Source organism: Bombyx mandarina, chromosome 18 (assembly GCF_030267445.1).
Source record: "Bombyx mandarina strain Sakado chromosome 18, ASM3026744v2".
In the NCBI taxonomy this organism is placed as follows: domain Eukaryota; kingdom Metazoa; phylum Arthropoda; class Insecta; order Lepidoptera; family Bombycidae; genus Bombyx; species Bombyx mandarina.
The window spans coordinates 11,788,297-11,809,345 of record NC_143224.1 but is presented as its reverse complement, the minus strand read 5'-3'; the positions used below and the strand labels follow the sequence as shown (position 1 = coordinate 11,809,345).

Below are 21,049 nucleotides of genomic sequence, written 5' to 3'. Positions count from 1 at the left end.
AGCGGGCTGATGCATGGGCTAGGTTGCACGTCGACCTCTTTGTCGAGTTCAACGAGTACGATTACCGGGGTCCCTAAGCCTGCTCCTAGTGTAAGAGCTGGAGGCGTCTAATGCAAAGGTTATTGGATCTGATGGATCCGTAAGGACGTGTCTAGGGCCTCGACGGTGACTGGATATTGCATGATCAAGATTCGGGGAGTAGTCAGCGGCGGCAACGATAAGGCGATTATCATGACGCATAGTCCTATCGAAGTACCGTTCCGACGCTGACTTCATGTATTTCCGAATTGATTCGAGGCCCAGGTCGTCGTGTAGGTCAACGTTCCTCACGAACTACGGAGCCCCGACAGCTAACCTGCAAAAGCGGTATTGTAGGGATTGGAGGGTGTCTATGTGTGTGCGGGCCGCGTGAGCGAACACCACACTCGCGTAAGTCATGACGGGCCTTATGCAAGTTTTGTAAAGTGTCACCTTGTTCCGAAGGGACATTTTACTCCGCTTACAGATCATGGGATAGATTCTGCCGAGAATAAATGCGGCACGATCGCGGACTGTTTTTATATGCGGACGGAATGTCATGGATGCATCCAGGGTGACTCCCAGGTACTTTATCTTCCTGGCCCAGGGTATAGGTAGGCCGAAGAGGGTGAGTGAGAGAGGGTAGTATCTATCCGTGTGAGCTTATAGTACTCCTTACCATCAGTAATTACGCTTTATAAATATAACGGGACTAGCTGACCCGGCAAACGTTGTTTTGCCATATAAAATATTTCTAGGAAAGATAAATAACCTAGATACCGACTGCAGCGCCATCTTCGGGGCTGATTTGTGAATTTGAAGCATCAAAGGTGCGACCCATATGCATACAAAAAAAAAATTCGAATCGGTCCAGCCGTTTAGGAGTTCAGTGACAAACACACGCACTGAAGAAATATATTTATAAGGATACCAGCTGACCCGGCAGACTTCGTAGTGCCTCAAAAAAGACCTAAACTTTTGTATAAAATAAACATAAAACAAACAAATGGAATCCGTCCGGCGGGGGACACATCAAAGGAAAAACAAAATTATTGTTATTTTTATTTAATTTCGAGCATTTTCATATTTATCTACCTTTTAAACGTTCTCTGGACTTCCACAAATAAATCAAGATCAAAATTAGCCAAATCGGTCTAGCCCTTCTCGAGTTTTAGCGAGACTAATATTACTATTATATATATTTTTTTAATACTATTAAATAATAATAAATTAAATAATAATAATACTACGATATTTTTACTACGCGTTCTTATTAAACCTACATCTGGATGATCGTTCATGTTCTATTCTCCTATACGATATATGTATATACTAGCGTTTGCTCCGGAAATGGATATATATGGTATGCAGCGATTTGTAGTTGTTCCTAGAAGCTACATAAGCTACCATTAAAACCATACAGTTCGGTTCAACTGATAGTCTATAAGAGGCCTAAAATAAATAAACAGGATATCGTAATAAATTCAGATTCTATATATTAATACGTGAAGCAAAAAATTTGTAACTTTTTACGAAAATTGCGCTGACGGAGGAGTATGAAATTTTCCACACTTATAGAGAATACAGAGAAGAAGTGCACAACGCTAATTTTTTTTTTAAAATAATGCATAAAAGATACTTTAAATCAATAAAGAAAACATTACACACATTACATACCATGTATTTGACGCACACACGCATGCATACTATTTGTTGTCAAACTTTTGTTCTTGACGTCTGTTGTCAAATTGAGAATAGATTAAATATTGTTTGCCTTTGTTAATATTTTTTATAGTGTAGTCTCGGCGAAATTTGTGATTATAGAAGTATAAAATACAATCATTATAGTGTACAAACTTACATTCCAATTAATTATAGTCGAATTTCGACTACTGCGGGACCTCTAGTACTTTATAATACTTGAACAAGAACAAGAGACTAAATTAGATTGAATAAATTTAATATAAATCTATAAATATACATTTTAAAATAATGAAATTAGATAATTCACCAGAATACACATCTAACTAAGCACAGAACTCTTCCCACCATCACTTCCACAAACTTGAAATACTGAGAAGTAATATTTCAAAAGGCGCCTTGTCAAAGAAAGCATAAACTCTTTTACACGAAATATACGATAACAAAGCGAAAAATAATTTAATTTAACTTGAAGTACTCGATGCAAATTTTAGTATATCATCCAATATGTTTTTTGTACCATGATAGTTCTGTCATTGTGAGAATAACGCGAAATGGACTTCGAACAGTTTCAGAATAACGTATTGTTTTGCGCATGTATATACCGCGGTGCAACAGATAATATTCCTGAAATGCCTCAAATTCAGTCGGTTTGGAGGCTTCGTGGGAACAAGACGCGCCCTCGAGGCCTCGTGGAGAAGTTTCCTTTGCCCGTCAGTGTTACGGAAAAAACTAATCTTGGAGTTTTCTTGCAGTGATTATTTTGTTCATCATCTTGTTTCCTATAAGGTATGTATTTTTATGTATTATTTAATAATTTTGTACAATAATATACATTTTGATACATTTATTTAAACTAAAATTGTTAATTTCTAAACCTAAGCAAATACTTTTAAAATATATAACGGAATTATATAACTAAAATCTGTTTTTAATCCGTTGATATGCCGACTTTTTTTTGGTATAGTTAGTCGGCATAAAAACGATAATATAAACATACATATTTTCTACATTTATTTCTAAATATTTTCAGCATGTATTTTTTTTTAATATGAAAAAATATTAATTAACTAAGTAAAAATAATAATTTCGAATTATATTTGTACCAACACAGTTACGATTCTATCTTGAAGTAGCACAGACTAGATACAGCGCGGTTTCATCCATCTGAATTGAGATCCTAATTGAGTGCTCTCAATTAAAGCCTTTGAATTGAAAAACATTTGATTCCAATGAGTATGTACTTTGTTAATAGTCTTACCTTTCCCCTTACTGTTGAAAACGTCAGTTTCAAGATTTTGCCTCAAACAAAATGTCGTAGTTAATATTGTGTGTTGTTTAAATGGCACTTACTTATTTAAATTCGGAAAATTCAATACTAACTTACATTTAGGTTAAATTCAAATTGAAATATTTTACGAAGGAAAAAAGCAAGCATTTAAATACATATTATATACTTTTTTTGCTTCAAAGCTTCTGTTCGTGACTGCGAATTAGATAGTAAATATTTTAGTTTATGTGGAAAAACGAGCGACATGGTTCGCGCTGTGTTATTTATGGGCTTTGGTAAATACCCAAAAAGAAATGAGCATTAAACTCTTACAAATCTAGAGCTATTAATTAATAATAATAAAAAAATACATTTACAAAATAAATATAATATAAAAAAGATTAGTATGTATTCGTCAGTAATTTAAATGATTTTTTTTCTATAAACACGCTCATCTGCCTGTCATTGTTGTATCTGCCTCTCGCGCGATATCTCATAGGTCCATTAGCAAGAACATTGTTCTAACAATACTTGAACATTTCATTAATTAATGTTCCACTTTCATAGTATATATATATTTTAATTAAAAGCTCGGCACCCCTAATTGGTGGGTTGCTTTAAGTATTGGCAAACTTAACCTTTTCATTGTCAACCTTTTATTGAGCTTAATATTATTGAAAACATTATTAATCTATTCACAACAGTAATAACACATTTCAGAAGTTAAATTGCACGGGTTACGTAAAATTACCTACACCAAATTGGGTTTTCACATTTGATAGGTATAAAAGAAAGTAATTCAGATTAAAAGACTTAAGCCGCACATACAATAAACAATCTTATACCGATCTTACTAACCGATGATTACCAAGCATATCGAATTTTACTTCTAGAAGAATGTTACAGGAAGCCACGTTCTTATAAAGTTATGACATCACAATGATAATGGCTGATACGTGACGTCAAACTCTTAAGACTATTGGTAGAACTCATTGATGTTCCCCTGCAAAATAAAGATCGGAAATAACACGAGTGTGGTCAGAATATGACTGTTTTAATATTGGCATTTTCTGACAAGTTGTCTACAAGTTGATTATGATTTCATTTTGGAGTATTGAAAAGCTTTCATTCTCTCTCATTATTCGCCGTACACTATGACTTTTCATATATCTTTCTACAAACCAAGCTTAAGCAATTTATTTTCAGGAAGGCAAGTGATTGTACTAATAATATTATAGAGGTTCACGGACCGCTGTCATAAGTTCTCATCAAGATTTCAAATTCGTCTGCTATTATGTAGAAGATAAAAATCAATGTTTGTTGGTTCGTATTTCACGGCCTGCCACGGCTGGCCTGAACAATATGTTAAAATCTATTCAAATTATAACTTGTATTATACATGTATACGTAAAATTTTTAGCATGGTACCCATCAACGTATATCAACGATAATTGGCGCGTGAGTTATCTAAAAGAGTGGAGAGTGAATGACTTCTAAAATAAATAAAAAGTTGGCTAGGTCCAGACCATATATTTTATTATTTTAGTAGGCAAATCGTCATAGAAAGTGGTCAATGGTGTTTATGGACACTAGCAACGCTAGGAGCACCGATGTGCCACTGCCTACCATAAAGTACTCTTCTTAAGCCTCGTTTAATGTCTTAGCGCTCCGGGAGGGAGGGAGGAGGAGGGAGTCCTATTTAGAGTTTCAACTTGCGTGAAAGGAAAGATCGCATTGTAATAATCCGCGTGTCGCATTATACACTAATGAATATATAAATCTGACTAAAAACTGTGTCAAGGTGACGAGAATGTCAAATAAATATGTATGTTTTATATTGTCGATATGTTCCGAACAAAATTTATGAAATGACCGCCGCGCTCTATACCTCTGGATATAATGTTTGGGCCAACGACAAAGTCTACATTATCTGCCGAGTTGAGAACTTTTTTCGAAATAGTTCTAAGACCAAACCCCTTATTTGGCATGAATAAGTGGACTTAATGGCTCAGCCAGGAGGGGTGGGTGGATTTGCTAACAGCCCGAACGGCTCTGAAGGAGACCTAACAAGGACAGCCTCAAAGATAATTGCTTCGCTAGTGTATCTACTACCGGTTCAGAATATCAACTCGCTGCGTAGATCTGACGAAAATCTCAGCGGACTGAAGTTGACGATGTTTGACTGCTGCGCGCTTTTTTATACATTTATGAATAAATTTAAGACCAAGATCGTCATAAAGATATTCCTCACGTACGACGCTGCAATAGCTCTCACCTACCACCAGCTACGAAGGCAAATTTTACTCCGCTTACAGATTATGTGGGAAAATAGGCCGAGAAAATACGCAGAGAGGTCACGGAAGGAGTTTTCATGGATATATCCTGATATCCACATACTTGACCTTCCTTTTCCGGGTTATTGATGGGCCTAAGATCACGGGGACTGAGGTTTCTTCGCCTGATGCGGAAGGTGTTCCTCATCGAGATCATCCTTCGGAAAACCGCGGCTGTACTCTTCGCAAGCTGATGTTCGCAACTTATATTATTTACAAACTATTCTTGACAATACCCTGAATGTGATTCAAAAATCTTTTCTTCAGCGGGTGCTACAAATTAACAATTTTTATTTATCAGTCATGTTTTCCAACTAGTAAATATCCAGTCATAAAATTTACCGTCTTCAGATCTGAATGGAACATGAAAGATTAAATCATTTATACTTACAAACCACAAGTACAGTATTTATATTATAATATTAATCTATATATATAAAAATGAATTGCTGTTCGTTAGTCTCGCTAAAACTCGAGAACGGCTGGACCGATTTGGCTAATTTTGGTCTTGAATTATTTGTGGAAGTCCAGAGAAGGTTTAAAAGGTAGATAAAGATGAAAATGACAGGATATAATAAAAATAACAATTTTGTTTTTCCTTTGATGTCCCCCCCTCGTCGAACGGATTTCTTTTGTTTGTTTTCAGTTTATTTTATACAAAAGCTTAGGTCTTTTATTTATCGATAGAGGCACTACGAAGTCTGCCGGATCAGCTAGTAACTTATAAAAAAACACTATATTTCTTGATTCACAAAAAACTCATAGGATAAATAAATACATTAAGTATAGAACCTTTTGTGTAATTTGTTACACTTAAATATCTCTTAAGAGGATTTAGCTCCGGGCAAATGTTACGGCCTATTCAGTCGCCACACAATTCTATGAATAAAACTCTATTCTTTTGTATACTTATAATTTATAAAAAAGAATATATAATGTATTTATTTATTTAAATCAAAATATATAGATAATAATAATCTATAGAAGAATGATATAAATAACATATTAACCTCTTTAAGGATTAATCGTATAGAGGTTACATCTCCCCCCCTTAAAATTGTAAAGTCTTATTTAATATACTACTCCATTACTGGAATATTAAAATATAAAAAGATATAAAAATAATGGTGGAGCAATAGCTTTAGATGTTGTTTTATAATGTATTTATTTATTTAAATCAAAATACAGTTTAGCTTTGTAAAACTATAGCAATTGAGTTGCTCTTATAAAGAGAAACAACATTTAAAGCTATTGCTCCACCATTATTTTTATATCTTTTTATATTTTAATATTGCAAAAATGCTCTTTATATGTCTAATGTTCTAATGTTTCAATAATCGAAATTCTATTTATGTCATCTATAGAAGAATGATATAAATAACATATTAACCTCTTTAAGGATTAATCGTATAGAGGTTACAAATATTTTATTGCCGTGCCTAATAAAATTAAATGTATTATAGTATGTATTTTATTTTTACTTTATATTATAAAACCATGATTCTCTCCGGAGTTAAATTTCATTTATTTAACTATCAGTTAATAATATATAAACATTAGCTCAGTGTTTCTAAACTAATAATTTAATAAATCAACAATATTAGACCATAGAAGTCAAGGCCAGCTATGCATATTTGATTTACTGATTAAGGTTTCCAGCAATCAATCCAGCACGTACTTTTTATACCAAACATTCTACTTCAGCTATGCACATATTACTGGTGGTACTGGTGGTAGGACCTCTTGTGAGTCCTCGCGGGTAGGTACCACCGCCCTGCTTATTTCTGCCGTGAAGCAGTAATGCGTTTCAGTTTGAAGGGTGGGGCAGCCGTTGTAGATGTCTATAGGCTCAAGTAACCACTTAACATCAGGTGGGTTGTGAGCTCGTCCATCCATCTAAGCAATCAAAAAAAAAAACATATGTATAATATAAAATTTGTTGACTGTATCGTGAATTTAAGGATTACAGTACTAAGTTCCTAAAAAAAATATAAACATCTCTCCCCTGAGATTAATCACAAAGACTGTTTTCATAACAAACCTTCACTTTGACATTTTGAAAAGTATTCGAGAAATCGAAAGGGAAATTCGAAGAAAAAACGGCGGACGTCGGTAAAATGAAAACTCCCAACCGCATAATCTTTATACAAAAGATTATCGCCGTAGCAAAACATGTTTATTGCTGAGAAAGTAGCGTCAAAAGAACATTTCAGACTTCGCCTGTTCATTACATGGATTCGGGACCGACCAGTGCGTTCCTAGTCAAATTCGGTCTGTCAATAAATAAACCGGCGATCAAATTAGACTGAGGATCAACAAGTCCCGTGTGGATTCTAGCAAAAAAAAAAAAACCGGGAATCCTGAATTCTTCCCTGGGGCGTCGTAAACGTCTTTTACTGTGGAAAAATCGAGTTAAAATTTGTTTAGCGATTGATGGAGATGTCGGCCACAAACAGAAGGGGGATTAGGTACGAACAGATCCGTAGCGTAAAAGAGTAATTGAGTTAAATTCACGAATACAACAAACATCCAAATGACCTGTTTACGATTTGGGAGAGATGTTACTTAACACTTTTCGTGTCGCGCTAAGTAATTGGTTACTTTGTTACTTTATTTACTTATCTTTTGTCGGCGTAAATGAATTTACACACGAACCTCGTCTCGTGTTCCGTCAAAAGTAGGGGGCATTAGGTAGAAAAATATAATGAGGATACTATTAGCATGAATCTTTAAGGAGCAGGAGTTGCATGCCCGTATCTTCTGATAGTTGGATAGATAATACAAAGTAAATTCGACTCGTATATTTCAGGACGGCATCTAAATCTTGTGGTGGGGCGTATTGTTTAAGAACACTGGAGCGGTAATGCCAATTTAAAGGAGGGATATAGATAGGGTATAGAGAGATATAAAGTAGAGGTATAAGAATGGTGTAGAGCAGGACCTCAAAGCTATCGGTGTCAAGAACTGGAAGGAGAAAGCTCTAAACAGAGCAGTCTGGAGAGACATACTGGACCAGGCTAAGGCCCATCCCGAGCTGTAAGGCCTAAAATGATGATGATGATGATCATAAGTAGGGTAGCTAGGGTAGATACTCTACAAAACTATCGATAATTCGACGTTATAGTACAAAATTTTACAAAACCAAAAAACCCAATTTTATCTGAAAGTTTTATTTCATAAAAATATGTTTGCGTATCTTGCAACATATGTTACGTACACGTTTTTTTCCTTATTTCGTAAATTAATGAAATTTGAGTTGACACGATACATACATAATACCTCTTATATGTGTAAATTGGTTTTTCGGCAATGAAAAACGTGTTCCCGGGACGCGGTTTCGTAAAAGCGTTCGACAATATACCTACATACACTTGTAAAAACCTGAAAATCACTTGAGACGCGACTTATTAAATTTAGGTTGGGAACCCAAAACTCGTTTGGTGAGTGACATCAAAATGTTAATTGATTGTTAACAAGATTGGAGGCGTTGTTAATGCTTCGAAATTTCGTACGCCACGTTATAATTTACGTGAATCATTAGCGTTTAGGCCACTTTCAATGAAATGAATTCAATATCGTTTTAATATTTTAGACCTAAGTTAGCATTTAAAATGTTGGTAGTTTTTGCTAAAGCGAAAAGGTACCTCAGGCTTGGACAAATATTGTGCTTCTACCGCCGGGCCGGGCGCCCTAAGCGCTATGATATATCCTTTTTTAAAAGAGGTTTGTGAAGAGTAGTGATGCGCAAAATGTATCACTGAGCTGAAAATATAGATACATATCATTTCGCCCTATCATCGATAAATATCACTCATTTAGCTCTCTATCTCATTTAAATCACTAGCTCAGTTCAATTGATTTCTTTTCAGTTCAGTTTTTTCATTTCAGTTCAATCTAATTCAATTGATTGGTCTCTTAATTAATTCATTTCCTTGTCTAGACCATTTAGCTCATTTATTATATCACTCACTTTGTATTTTTTGGAATATTCTTGGAATATTTAAAATGGTCAGTTCAATTTGTAACTGTTAGTTCACTCAGCAATTCACGATACATGTCGTGAGACAAATGAGTTAGTGATCTAGTGATGTAGAACTGAGTTACTGATACATTCGGAGCTAGTGATACATTATATCGGTGTGAGTGATATATATCTTTTATATCACTCATTCAAGAGCTACATATCTTTAGTGGATAGTACTCAGCGGTGAACAGCGGCTTGGCTGTGCCCCTGGAATTCCTGACGTCCATGAACGACCACCATTCACCAGATGGAACGAGTGATCGTTTGCATACTAATTCTATAAAGTATATACCTATAATAAGGGTTGGGAAAAAGTTTTTTCGCATTATAGTATGTAAGAACTTGTAATAAAATCTCTTTGGCTATTATACTATTAGTATCTGGCTGGTTTTGCTATCATTAAAAGTTTAAATTTTAAAGAAGACAATTCCAAATTCAAATTAGGAAAATGTGAGATTTTTATTTATCTTTCGTACTGTCAAGATGAGTGAATCTGAAGAAATTCGGTACATTTTATAATTTTATTACAAAAAAGGTAAAAATGCAACGCAAGCCGCGAAAAAATGTTATGGACCTAGTGCAGTGTCTGTGAGAGTAGCATAAATTTGGTTTAAGCGTTTTCAATCCGGAAATTTTGCACATTTAGAAGCTGCCCGTGAGCATTTATGAACACACTTACCCTGACGAACACATACATTGATTTCAGAAAAATATGCAAGATATAATTTTTAAACTGTTTTTATGGCTTAGTGCCGTATTGAGGTCCTTATTTTAATATATTATAGTTTGTGAATTTGTTACACTATTTATATATTATCAACGGAAAGTACAAAATATTCGAAAATCAGAAATTTAATAAAAGAAATGCGGTAATCGGACAAGTGAATAATCGGTTTATCAGTATACATATTATTATGTATATATATGTAGTAATAACAATCAATATCACATAAGTGTTAATCATATTCGCGGCACGCATAGCAATAAGTTTTCTTTTCCGGTCAACGAACTAAGTAACGTAAAGCTGGGAATAAGGCACAAACTCTTGCATTGCAACCTTATTGACTTAGCAAATCAAGGCTGTTTTCCGGTTATGTTGATAATTTTCTCATTACTTTAATAGTACTGTAGAGAAATACAACAAAGGGAAGGTCTTCCACCGAGCGGGTGATATTGTTCGGTAGGCCGACGGTGCGAATGTTGTTGTTCGGAACTTGTATATATACGCTTTATCTTGAAAATGTCGTAAGCGAGATTCAGGCATCTGTCAATTATCTTGCGTTGTATGTTGGCTACCCGCCACAGTACCCTTCATTTATTTATTAATAATCATGTTGAAAAATAAATAAACTCGTCATTTGCTCCATTTCATTTATCGCTACGAAAAAAGCTCCGACCTTATACAACGAGGATCCTGCCGCAATATGATAAACCCCGTAATAACGCATTATGGAGCAGAAATTAAATTTAATTTCAATCAACATTGGACCCCGAAGTTAAATGTGATCGAGTGAACTTTGTGTCGGAAATACAGTAACATTTATTAACACTTCGAACGCTGCATAACAATTATGATTTAATGTGGATTAAAGTTTATCATATTGGTAGAGTTTTTAATTACTTTTATGTTAATAAGTACTTGGTGTGGCGTGTTGCATTTTGTTTGCGATTGGAAAATGGTCCTAATTATGTTATCTGATGCACACGCAGTAGGGATGTTTCGAAGTTGTGAAGCTGTGAAAACACTGCCTGAATGTGATAGGACCTACTGGTGGTAGGATCTCTTATGAGTCCGCACGGGTAGGTACCACCACCCTGCCTATTCGCTTTGGTTTGAAGGGTGGGACAGCCATTGTAACTATATTGAGTCCTTAGAGCTTATATCTTAAGGTGGGTGGCGCATTTACGTTGTAGATGTCTATGGGCTCCAATAACCACTTAACACCAGGTGGGCTGTGAGCTGTTCCAGCCATCTAAGCAATAACTAAAAATGTGAGAATACAAACTCATAACTCACCTAATGTTCTCCAAGTCTTTTTATTTTATTTTTTATTGCTTAATTCGGTAGGATTCCGTAATTTCTTAGCGGCGAATAGAAGGCGGACACTTCACAGCATTATAGACAGTTCTGGTATGGTGCGATAGTGGTGTAAAAATCGGTTTCAATTTAGATCTATATTGCGTGTTGCGCGTAAAATAGCGGGAAAGCGAATGAAGATACATACGTTGTTGAGTTCCAAATTCAAAATCACATTATTTGGTGATGCATTTTTTAAATTCTTATGCCTTCAAAGAGGTTTCACTGGATCCTGAAGAGATGACGTCACATGCGTCTAAACTCTAAATTCAAAACTGTATTGATCTTACCAAGGCACTCATCCAGTACTACTTGTATTTGGCAATATCAATAGTACTATTACCATGAAAACGGTTACAAAAAAGTGTCCGCATCACAATGGACTTACTGTATGTTTTATGATTATATCTTTATCCATCTTAGCCCCGAATTTTTTGTAATATGGTAATGTCGGTCAATTTATAGTTTTCCTTATAGCACGCTCTGTAGCAGTCTACATTGTCTGTCTATATTGCTTTTTTGTTATTTCCCGTGTAGGCAGACAAGCATACGGCCGATCTGATGGTGAGTGGTTACCGTCGCCCATGGACTTCAGCAATGCCAGGGGCAGAGCCAAGCTGCTGCCTATCGCTCAGTAGCAATCTGAACATTTGAGGGATAGGTAAATTTGACTTTTTAATTTTTGTTGATATTTCGCCTGAGATTCTGAAACGTTAAGACCCATTCAAAAATTTATAAATATTTTATCACCTAAATGACGTTCGGAATGGCGTTCCACAAACTAAAAATAAAAATTTCCTAATACACGGACCCCAGCATTATTTTAATGCCAAGTGAGTAATGAGATAGTTTGTCCACTATCGCTTAAAAAATTCCCGTTGAATTATGTAGCGAAAGCGTTTAAATAATCACGTGTGCGATTCATAGAAATGACCTCAGAAGCTTGAAGCTATTAATAGCTTTTAGATTTAATGAAAAACTTTAACTGAACTTTGTACCGAGTTTTTTTTTTTTTTCCCTTTTAGGCAGACGAGCATACGGCCCACCTAATGGTGAGTGGTTACCGTCGCCCATGAACTTCAGCAATGCCAGGGGCTGAGCCAAGCCGCTGCCTACCGCTTAATACTCTCCACAAGCCTCGTTTGAAGAAGGACATGTCATAGCGCTCGGGAAACACCGTGGAGGTGAGCTCGTTCCATAGCCGGATGGTACGTGGCAAAAAAGATCTCTGGAAACGCACTGTGGATGACCGCAGTGGCTCCAGGTAGTATGGATGAACTCCACTCCGGTGGCGGGCGGTGCGATGGTAAAAACGAGAATTTATTATATGCACTCAATAAATTGAAATAAAACCGGTACATGCTACATAAGATCTGTTTATTGGTATTCAATATTCACGAGAAACACAACACAACAAAAATCACTATGAGCTCACAGAGATTTCAAACCAACTAACCCAGGATATATAACAAATCCTAAAATCATCTCTCGACGAACACTCATAACATTTCCTTCGGCATTATCGTAAACTATTTTCTCAGCCTTTGGAACGATTTTCATTTCACGCTTCACCGCTCCATTTAACACAGCGGCAGCGTTTGGGCGTCCATTGAAAGTTGCTGACCCTAAACCGTCGTAGAAGACCTTAAGCTTAAAATTTGTTGTATCCTCTTGTAGTCATTAATCTTGAACGCAATTGTGTCTAATTCCCGCTACTTCCTTTGGCGTAATAAATCACCTAAGTACACATTTAACTGAGCCGACGATTCTCAAATTACGGGGTCACCTATTTCGAGATTCGTGCTTATGTGACTTTCGTTATTAAATTAGAGTTATTGCGAATGTGGTGAAATCACGCGTGCCTCTTGTGAAAATTCGTGAAAATATTTGACTACATGCGTCTTTTGCAAGACTTTTTGTGGCACATTTTAAATATTAGGTATATCGGCGTAACATTACCATTTAGTTAACTAAGATTAGTTAAAGTTAATTGTTGTTTTAATGTTGACATTGTTGTTTAACCATTATAAGTCCAACGCGTCTAAACAATTGTTTAAGACGTATTCAAGAGAATTAATGACTAAACTACCGCCATTTTTCTATTGTAAATACGAATGACTATTGTCGCCTGATCTTCTCAGTGGGTCGCGTTTTCGATTCACTAGTGGATTTTGAGAAGCACTGCTCTTGCTAGGGTTAGTGTTAGCAACGCCACCTGGTTTGAGTCCGGAGAGCTCAGCTACACCTTAAGGTTACGTTTACATAGCCTCTCAAGGCTATCAGCTTAGATAGGGAAAAAAGGGCATAATACATTCCGGATCGAGCAACCGAGAGGGGAGGAGCTATCTGTTGTTATTGTTGTACACTAAAAACGCAATAAATGGAATTCATTGGAAAAGTGAGTCTTAATTACTGTCACTAAAAATCAATGATAACAATGAAGATAATGATTCAATGATTTTTAAAAACAACGTGGCGCTACTCGCTTCGTGTACTCGTACATACATACATACACACATACATATATACATACGTACATACATACATACACACACACATACATGCATACATACATACATACATACATACATACATACACACATACATGCATACATACATACATACATACATACATACATACATACATACGTACATACATACATACATACATACATACATACATACATACATACATATATACATACATACATAGATGGTGGGCTATATTTTGGAAGTTTTAGATTACGAATGATACTGGCGACGGTTGCATTTCAGCATCAGTTTTATTTGTTTACTGATAGAGGCAATTTATTTACTATTGGGTAGGGTATCGAAAGCTCATACATCGTATCCATGTGGGTTTTTAACACCCACCTGTCCGTTTCTACCGCGAAGCAGTTATATATACCGGTTCAGAAATATAATCGCGTTTTGTTTTAATTAAAATACAAAATTCATATTTTATACGATTGAGGCATACATTTATTAAATAAAAATCTTTTTTGTCGAATAACCTAAAAAAGATTTTTATTTAATAAATGTATGCCTCAATCGTTTTAGTCGGAATCTTTGTAACAAGAATGTACCAATGAAAATACTTTAAATATATATTATATATTTGCACACGTTTGAAGTACAAACAGTATATCCTTACACAGAAGTGAGTCGGTACAAAGGCTGGCTTAATATAATCGTTCCTTTGTTTTATATGTACTAGTGTTTGTTCACCGGTCGATAGTCTCAAAGAACGTTTTACTGTTCTTCATACATTTCAGGTATGTTACTCAATCTTTTATCGTAGCTTGAACTTTATCCATATCAGAAGTGTTATAACGTTTTCATAAGCGTCATCGTACCTTATTTTGTAGCCGGGGCTCGTGTCATTTGAGCGACATAATATTATGATTATTTTCAAATTTTATCATAAATATTCATGTTCAAAAATAGATATAGCTTATAAACGAATTCCAAAAATTAATATTAATAATTATTTGCTAAATAAAAATCAACCCACAATCAAACCACAAAATTATAATTTGCGTTTTTTTTTTTTATGATTGAATGATTACTGGTGGCCCGGAGGCCTTTCAAGTTCCACCAGGACAGGTGGGCGAGCAAAGGCTCAGCCAGGAGAGGTGGGATTTGCTAACAGCTACCCGAGCGCCTCCGAAGGAGACCTAACAGCTCAAGAGTAGCTGCTTCGCGAATGAATCTACTACCGGATCGGAATCGCGACCCGCTGAGAAGATCCGGCGAGAAACTCAGCGAGCTGATTCATGGGTTAGGTTGCACGGCGAACTCTTTGTCGAGTTCGACGAGTACGGTTACCGATGTCCATAAGCCTGCTCCTAGTGTTATTTTTTTATTTTTTTTTATTGCTTAGTTGTATGGACGAGCTCACAGCCCATCTGGTGTTAAGTGGTTACTGGAGCACATAGACATCTACAACGTAAATGCGCCACCCACCTCGAGATTAAGTTCTAAGGTCTCAGTTTAGTTACAACGGCTATCCCACCCTTCGAACCGAAACGCATTACTACTTCACGGCGGAAATAGGCGGGGTGGTGGTACCTACCCGAAATATGAGTGGATGAACTCTTAGATCTTACCTCGTGTTCCGTGTATATTGGGGCCCATAGAAATCATAAAACAAACGCAGCGAAGTGTCAACTTTACGACAACAACAACTATCTTATTCCACTTCTATCTTATACAAACGGAAACTCAAGATTCCTAACTTCAATCGTAAATGAAAATCTAATTAACTTGATCCTTTCCTCAACACAAACAATCTACATAAGAACTCACATTAAATCAAGTAGGGGACTTGTAAAGTTTGAAAGCCGCAGTGTTACAAATACACACACGAATTCTCAAGTTTTAAAAGGGAATTAGAAATACAAACTCGTTTAAATTTAGTAGCGAATGGATGATTTTATTTAAGCATAGTTTCAACTTAAAGGTCCAAGTATGTTATCTGGGTAAGATTGTGTTCTTACATTCTTTTGTGGCTGCTATGCGCCGGGGAGATTTCAAAACCCACAGGCATTTTCTATTGAATTTATGGGCTTTTTTTTTTGATGCGTCTTAAATAGTAGTAGTTATCAGAGCCAATTCTGGAAAAATCTTGAAACAACTTTAAAACATGATATGAAATATAGGACGTCTTTGTAATATTTAGATACGGCAATCCTGCCATTCCGATTGGAATTCAAATATAGTTCGCTAGGATATATAGAATAGGATAAGATAGGAATAAGATTACTGTGTCAAGTCTTACAGGTTTACAGTAACTTTTACTGGTGGTAGGTCTTCTTGTAAGTCCGCGCGGGTAGGTACCACCGCCCTGCCTATTTCTGACGTGTAGCAGTAATGCGTTTCGGTCTGAAGGGTGGGGCAGCCGTTGTAATTATACTGAAATCTTAGACCTTATACCTCAAGGTGGATAGCGCATTTACGTTGTAGATGTCTATGGACTCCAGTAACCACTTAACACCAGGTAGGCTGTGAGTTCCTCCACCCATCTAAGCAATAAAAAAATAAAAAAAGTAAGCATACGTTCCATTTTGAAGGGCAGAAAAATAGTTGTAATTCACCAATGTTATTCAAATCTCAATCCCACGTCACGAGATGGGGAGTGTCAATCGCTTTATGGTAGCAGCTATAAGCCATTTAATATCAGGTGACGACTCTAAGCTGATAAAAAAATCAAGTTTTACTAAATTTCCTTAACTAGAGGACTGAAAGGGAGACATAATTATAAAGTTTGTGAGTCACCGTGTAACACCCACGCGATGTCCCCTTTGTTAGGAACAATTGTTAAGCCACTATTATGATAACGACACATGTGAAAGGGGCTTCGTACCGGATTAGTTGGGTTTGATTGATAAAATGACAGAGAATTGACAAAATTTCACAAATTGATGAATGTGATTTAATTTTAGCTCAAAGCTATTCATTTATGTATTCCAAATTTAGTCTAACTACTAAAAATATGCAAAGTTTTCGTCGAAAATGCTTTGCAAAAAGTTGAAAATTATTTTCACAAATTCCAAATTAAATTGAATAAAATTTAATTTTATAATTGAAATTAACATAATCACAAATGTTACAACGCTGTTAATGTTTGGTCTGCATATTTTGCGTCAGTTATGAAAATGATCATTTGAAAAGAGAATCTAATCTATCTAAATAATTTTAATCTATTTTGAAAATTTCGTGGCTTAAAGGATAAGACACGTGGTTTATTCATATCAAGCGACGCGACTGTACCGGTGTTCGAATCCCGCAAGCAGGTACCAATATGTCTAATGTATTATTATACGTACTTAACAAATGCCTACGAAAGGCTTCCACGACGTAAGAATAACATCGTGTTTTTTTAAATCAAACCCACAAAACATATAATTAGGTTAAATACTGGTGATTGGGCGTTTTGTTAGCCCGCACGGGTAGACACCACCATCACCCTATCTATTTCTGCCATGAATTAGTAATGCGTTTCGATTTGAAGGTTGAGGCAGCCGTTGTACTATTATATAAAACTGAGACTTAGAACTGAATTCTCAAGTAGGGAGCCCACCTAAGTGATAAAAACAATGCAGTATCGCACGTACGCAGCTCTCATTCCAAAAATATCAAGGTCTTCATAATTTACGTGCAGTGAAACCGTGGGGCAGAAATTCTTTCGTATCGTTCAGTAATAAATGTAACATGAACATTTTAATACCACTAGACGATGGCCGGTTATTTTTTTTTTTTTTGATAACACCATCTTTTTGTGTCTTTAAAGCGGTTATTTGTCCTCAATTAAAAAAAATAGTATTATTATTAGCCAATAGATGTCGGGAAGAGTCATAAAGTTGATTATCGATAAAGTTGATTATTGAAAACACGAATAAAACAACATTTTCTGAAAATAAATCGTAGCTAGATCGATTTATCGCCCCCGAAATCTCCTGTATACTAAATTTTATGAAAATCGTTGGAGCCGTTTCCGAGTCGTTTAAAGGTATAAGATATCCAGATAATCAACTTACATTATTCTCAACGTTATTTCTCATTTCGCAAAAATACGCATAGAGCAGACTTTTTGACGCTAACCAGATCTTCTTACAGAGAGTCTCATATGGCAAGTATAATGCGAATATATATCAAGTTGACATATAACATTGGTGAACGTAAAGCTCTTCCTACTTCGGAGTCATTACCTATTAATGTCGAGCAAAGCAACAGGGATCCAAAGGCCTTTTGCCTAGAGACCACGTAATATGTAAATTAGACCCGGCACATTAAATATTTACTTAACTGCGCACTCTATGTACTTGTACGCGTCCTAAGAATTTACGCCCAGGCGTTCTTAAGTGTCCATTTAGTTAAGGTCGATTTGGCTTTAGTTGAGGAGGCGGAGTTAGATGTTTTGATGTTTCCATCGATAACTTAGTATATGTAAGCACGACTTTTTAAGCGAAAAATTGGTCCACCACAGATGGTGGAAGTGATTTGTGTTCTTGATGATAAATGCAAAGAAACCTGTTCTAAGACTTAATCGGCTTACACGAAGATTTGCCGTATGTATTATTACTTTCTATTTCCAAAATAACCTCTAATTTATCAAACCAACATTTTAAGGATGAAAACAAAGACTAAATAGACTAAAATGACTCAAAGTCTCAGGATGAAAGACACCACCCTGAAACATACTGTGGAAGTTTAAATTTCATTAGGATAGAAGGTGTCTAAAGTTTTGAAGTCGTCGTGGCCTAAAGGATAAGACGTCCGGTGCATTCGTGTTGAAGCGATGCACCGGTGTTCGAATCCCGCAGGCGGGTACCAATTTTTCTAATGAAATATGTACTCAACAAATGTTCACGATTGACTTCCACGGTGAAGGAATAAATAACATCGTGTAATAAAAATCAAACCCGCAAAATTATAATTTGCGTAATTACTGGTGGTAGGACCTCTTGTGAGTCCGCGCGGATAGGTACCACCGCCCTGCTTATTTCTGCCGTGAAGCAGTAATGCGTTTCGGTTTGAAGGGTGGGGTAGCCGTTGTAACTATACTGAGACTTTAGAACTTGTATCTCAAGGTGGGTGGCGCGTCTACGTTGTAGATGTCTATGGGCTCCAGTAACCACTTAACATCAGGTGGGCTGTGAGCTCGTCCACCCATCTAAGCAATAAAAAAAAAAAAAAAAAAAAAAAAAGCAGGCACTTTCGTAATTGAAGTTGAGATTAAACATTCGACGTTTAACTGCTTTAAGATAGGATTTCTTATCTTGTTAGCGTGAAGAATATACAACCCAACATGAAAAAGTACTCCTTAAATCAACCCTACTGCTAAAACCCCGGGAAAATACTCAAATGACACTGAGCTCAAAAGTGTCGTACTGAATCATAGACTCGAACAACAAAGTGATCAATTTTTTATTGCTTTAAATAATAAGAAAATTGTATTTGCGGGATGATCGCTTATTTGCGGGATAAAGACCCATTGTGATTACGTACAATAAGGAAATGTTTTCTCACTGTCGAATTCAATACTAGACGCTTGACAGTGACGGGTTCTAGAAGACAACGATTGCTGAAAAAGAAGACTAAGCATCATAAAATAGTAACATTTTCTCTGTTATCGTTCCCGTTCACTACTATCACAGAGCTAGGGAAAGAATCAGGATTTCGTCTGGCTCTCGCCCTGTTGTTTTAATTGTAGCACTGTTTCAGTTAGACTATTCGGACTTTGGACTGGTAAGAGAGAACCACAAAGACAATTCGATTTCGCTCTGCACACTGTGGTCATGATGGGTGACCAAATTGTTGTATTGGCTAACAACCGCTATCTACCACCCTTGACTTTCATGGGAAATGTACCAGGTAGTGAATTAACGTTTCACAGGTCACCTCGATGAGATTATCGTAAGTTCATCTCTTGTAGATCGCCATGATACTCAATATCAAGAGGGGAGTGCCTGCGCTATCTTAGACTTCGGGATCGCTTCCCGGCCAGATTGTGTGGTATTCTCGAAGCAGCTTGCCATCCATCTCATTAAAATCAAGAACCTAATCTAACATTTACATATTTTCCCAGTCCTGTTTTCCGCGGAACTGGCTAACATGATTCACACTCGTAAACATGAACCCTCACATAATTCTCACGTCACAAATCTTACTTACCCTCATTTCTGAAGCCCACTTGTTCAGGTATAAACTGGACAGATCGTATTTATTTTATTTCATTTTTACAACACCGTCAATGAGATTACCTGAGACGTAGCCTAGATTGTAAGTACCGAGACGAGCAATGGCTGACTAATAATTTGGCTTTATGTTGGAAACCTTATTTTTTGAGTGCTAGATATGAAAATTCTCAAACTCGAAAAATAAAAAGAAGTTTTTTGGGCGTATGATGGAGAAACTCATGCCCAATGCATTAACAGTTTGCTTACTCATAAGATCTCAATTATATTGTATAACGACTGGTTTTTTTATTGCTTAGATGGGTGGACGAGCTCACAGCCCGCCTGGTGCTAAGTGGTTACTCGAGCTCATAGACATCTACGACGTAAATGCGCCACCCACCTTGAGATATAAGTTCTAAAGTCTCAAGTATAATTACAACGGCTGCCCCACCCTTCAAACCGAAACGCATTACTGCTTCAGGGCAGAAATAGGCAAGACGGTGGTACCTACCCGCGCGGACTCACAAGAGCTCACCACCAGTAACGACTGTCGCACCATTTGAACCTGAATGTATTCATTGCTTTGCGACAGAATTTGGTAAAATGGTGGTGCCCATCTCTGCAGGCTCATAGTGTGCTTCACCACGAGTAAATGCCGGTTTATAATCGCAATACTGTGGCATAATATTCAAAGAACTCCTATAGTTAATTTTCACACCACCCACGTAATGGGTCAATGATGGGGCAGTGTTATACTACAATACAATACTACAATACACCACAATACAATGATACTTAATAAATCTCAAAGGTCTTACTACCGCTTAGCTCGTACTCTCAAATCTGATACGGTAGTAACTATGCCCCCTCTCGTAGGCCCCTCAGGCCGACTCACGGCGTTCGATGACGGCGAAAAAGCAGAGCTGCTGGCCGATACATTGCAAA

General features: G+C 36.4%; 1 protein-coding gene across 1 annotated transcript in view; it reads left to right on the top strand.

Annotated features, from left to right (window-relative positions):
- Positions 1-2,372: 2,372 nt before the first annotated feature.
- The window catches only part of LOC114240475 (uncharacterized), a 77,069-nt gene continuing 58,392 nt past the window's right edge, over positions 2,373-21,049 (top strand). The window contains exon 1 of the mRNA XM_089734703.1: positions 2,373-2,508. The gene's annotated coding sequence lies outside the window, so the exon portion shown is untranslated. The remainder of the gene's footprint in view (positions 2,509-21,049) is intronic.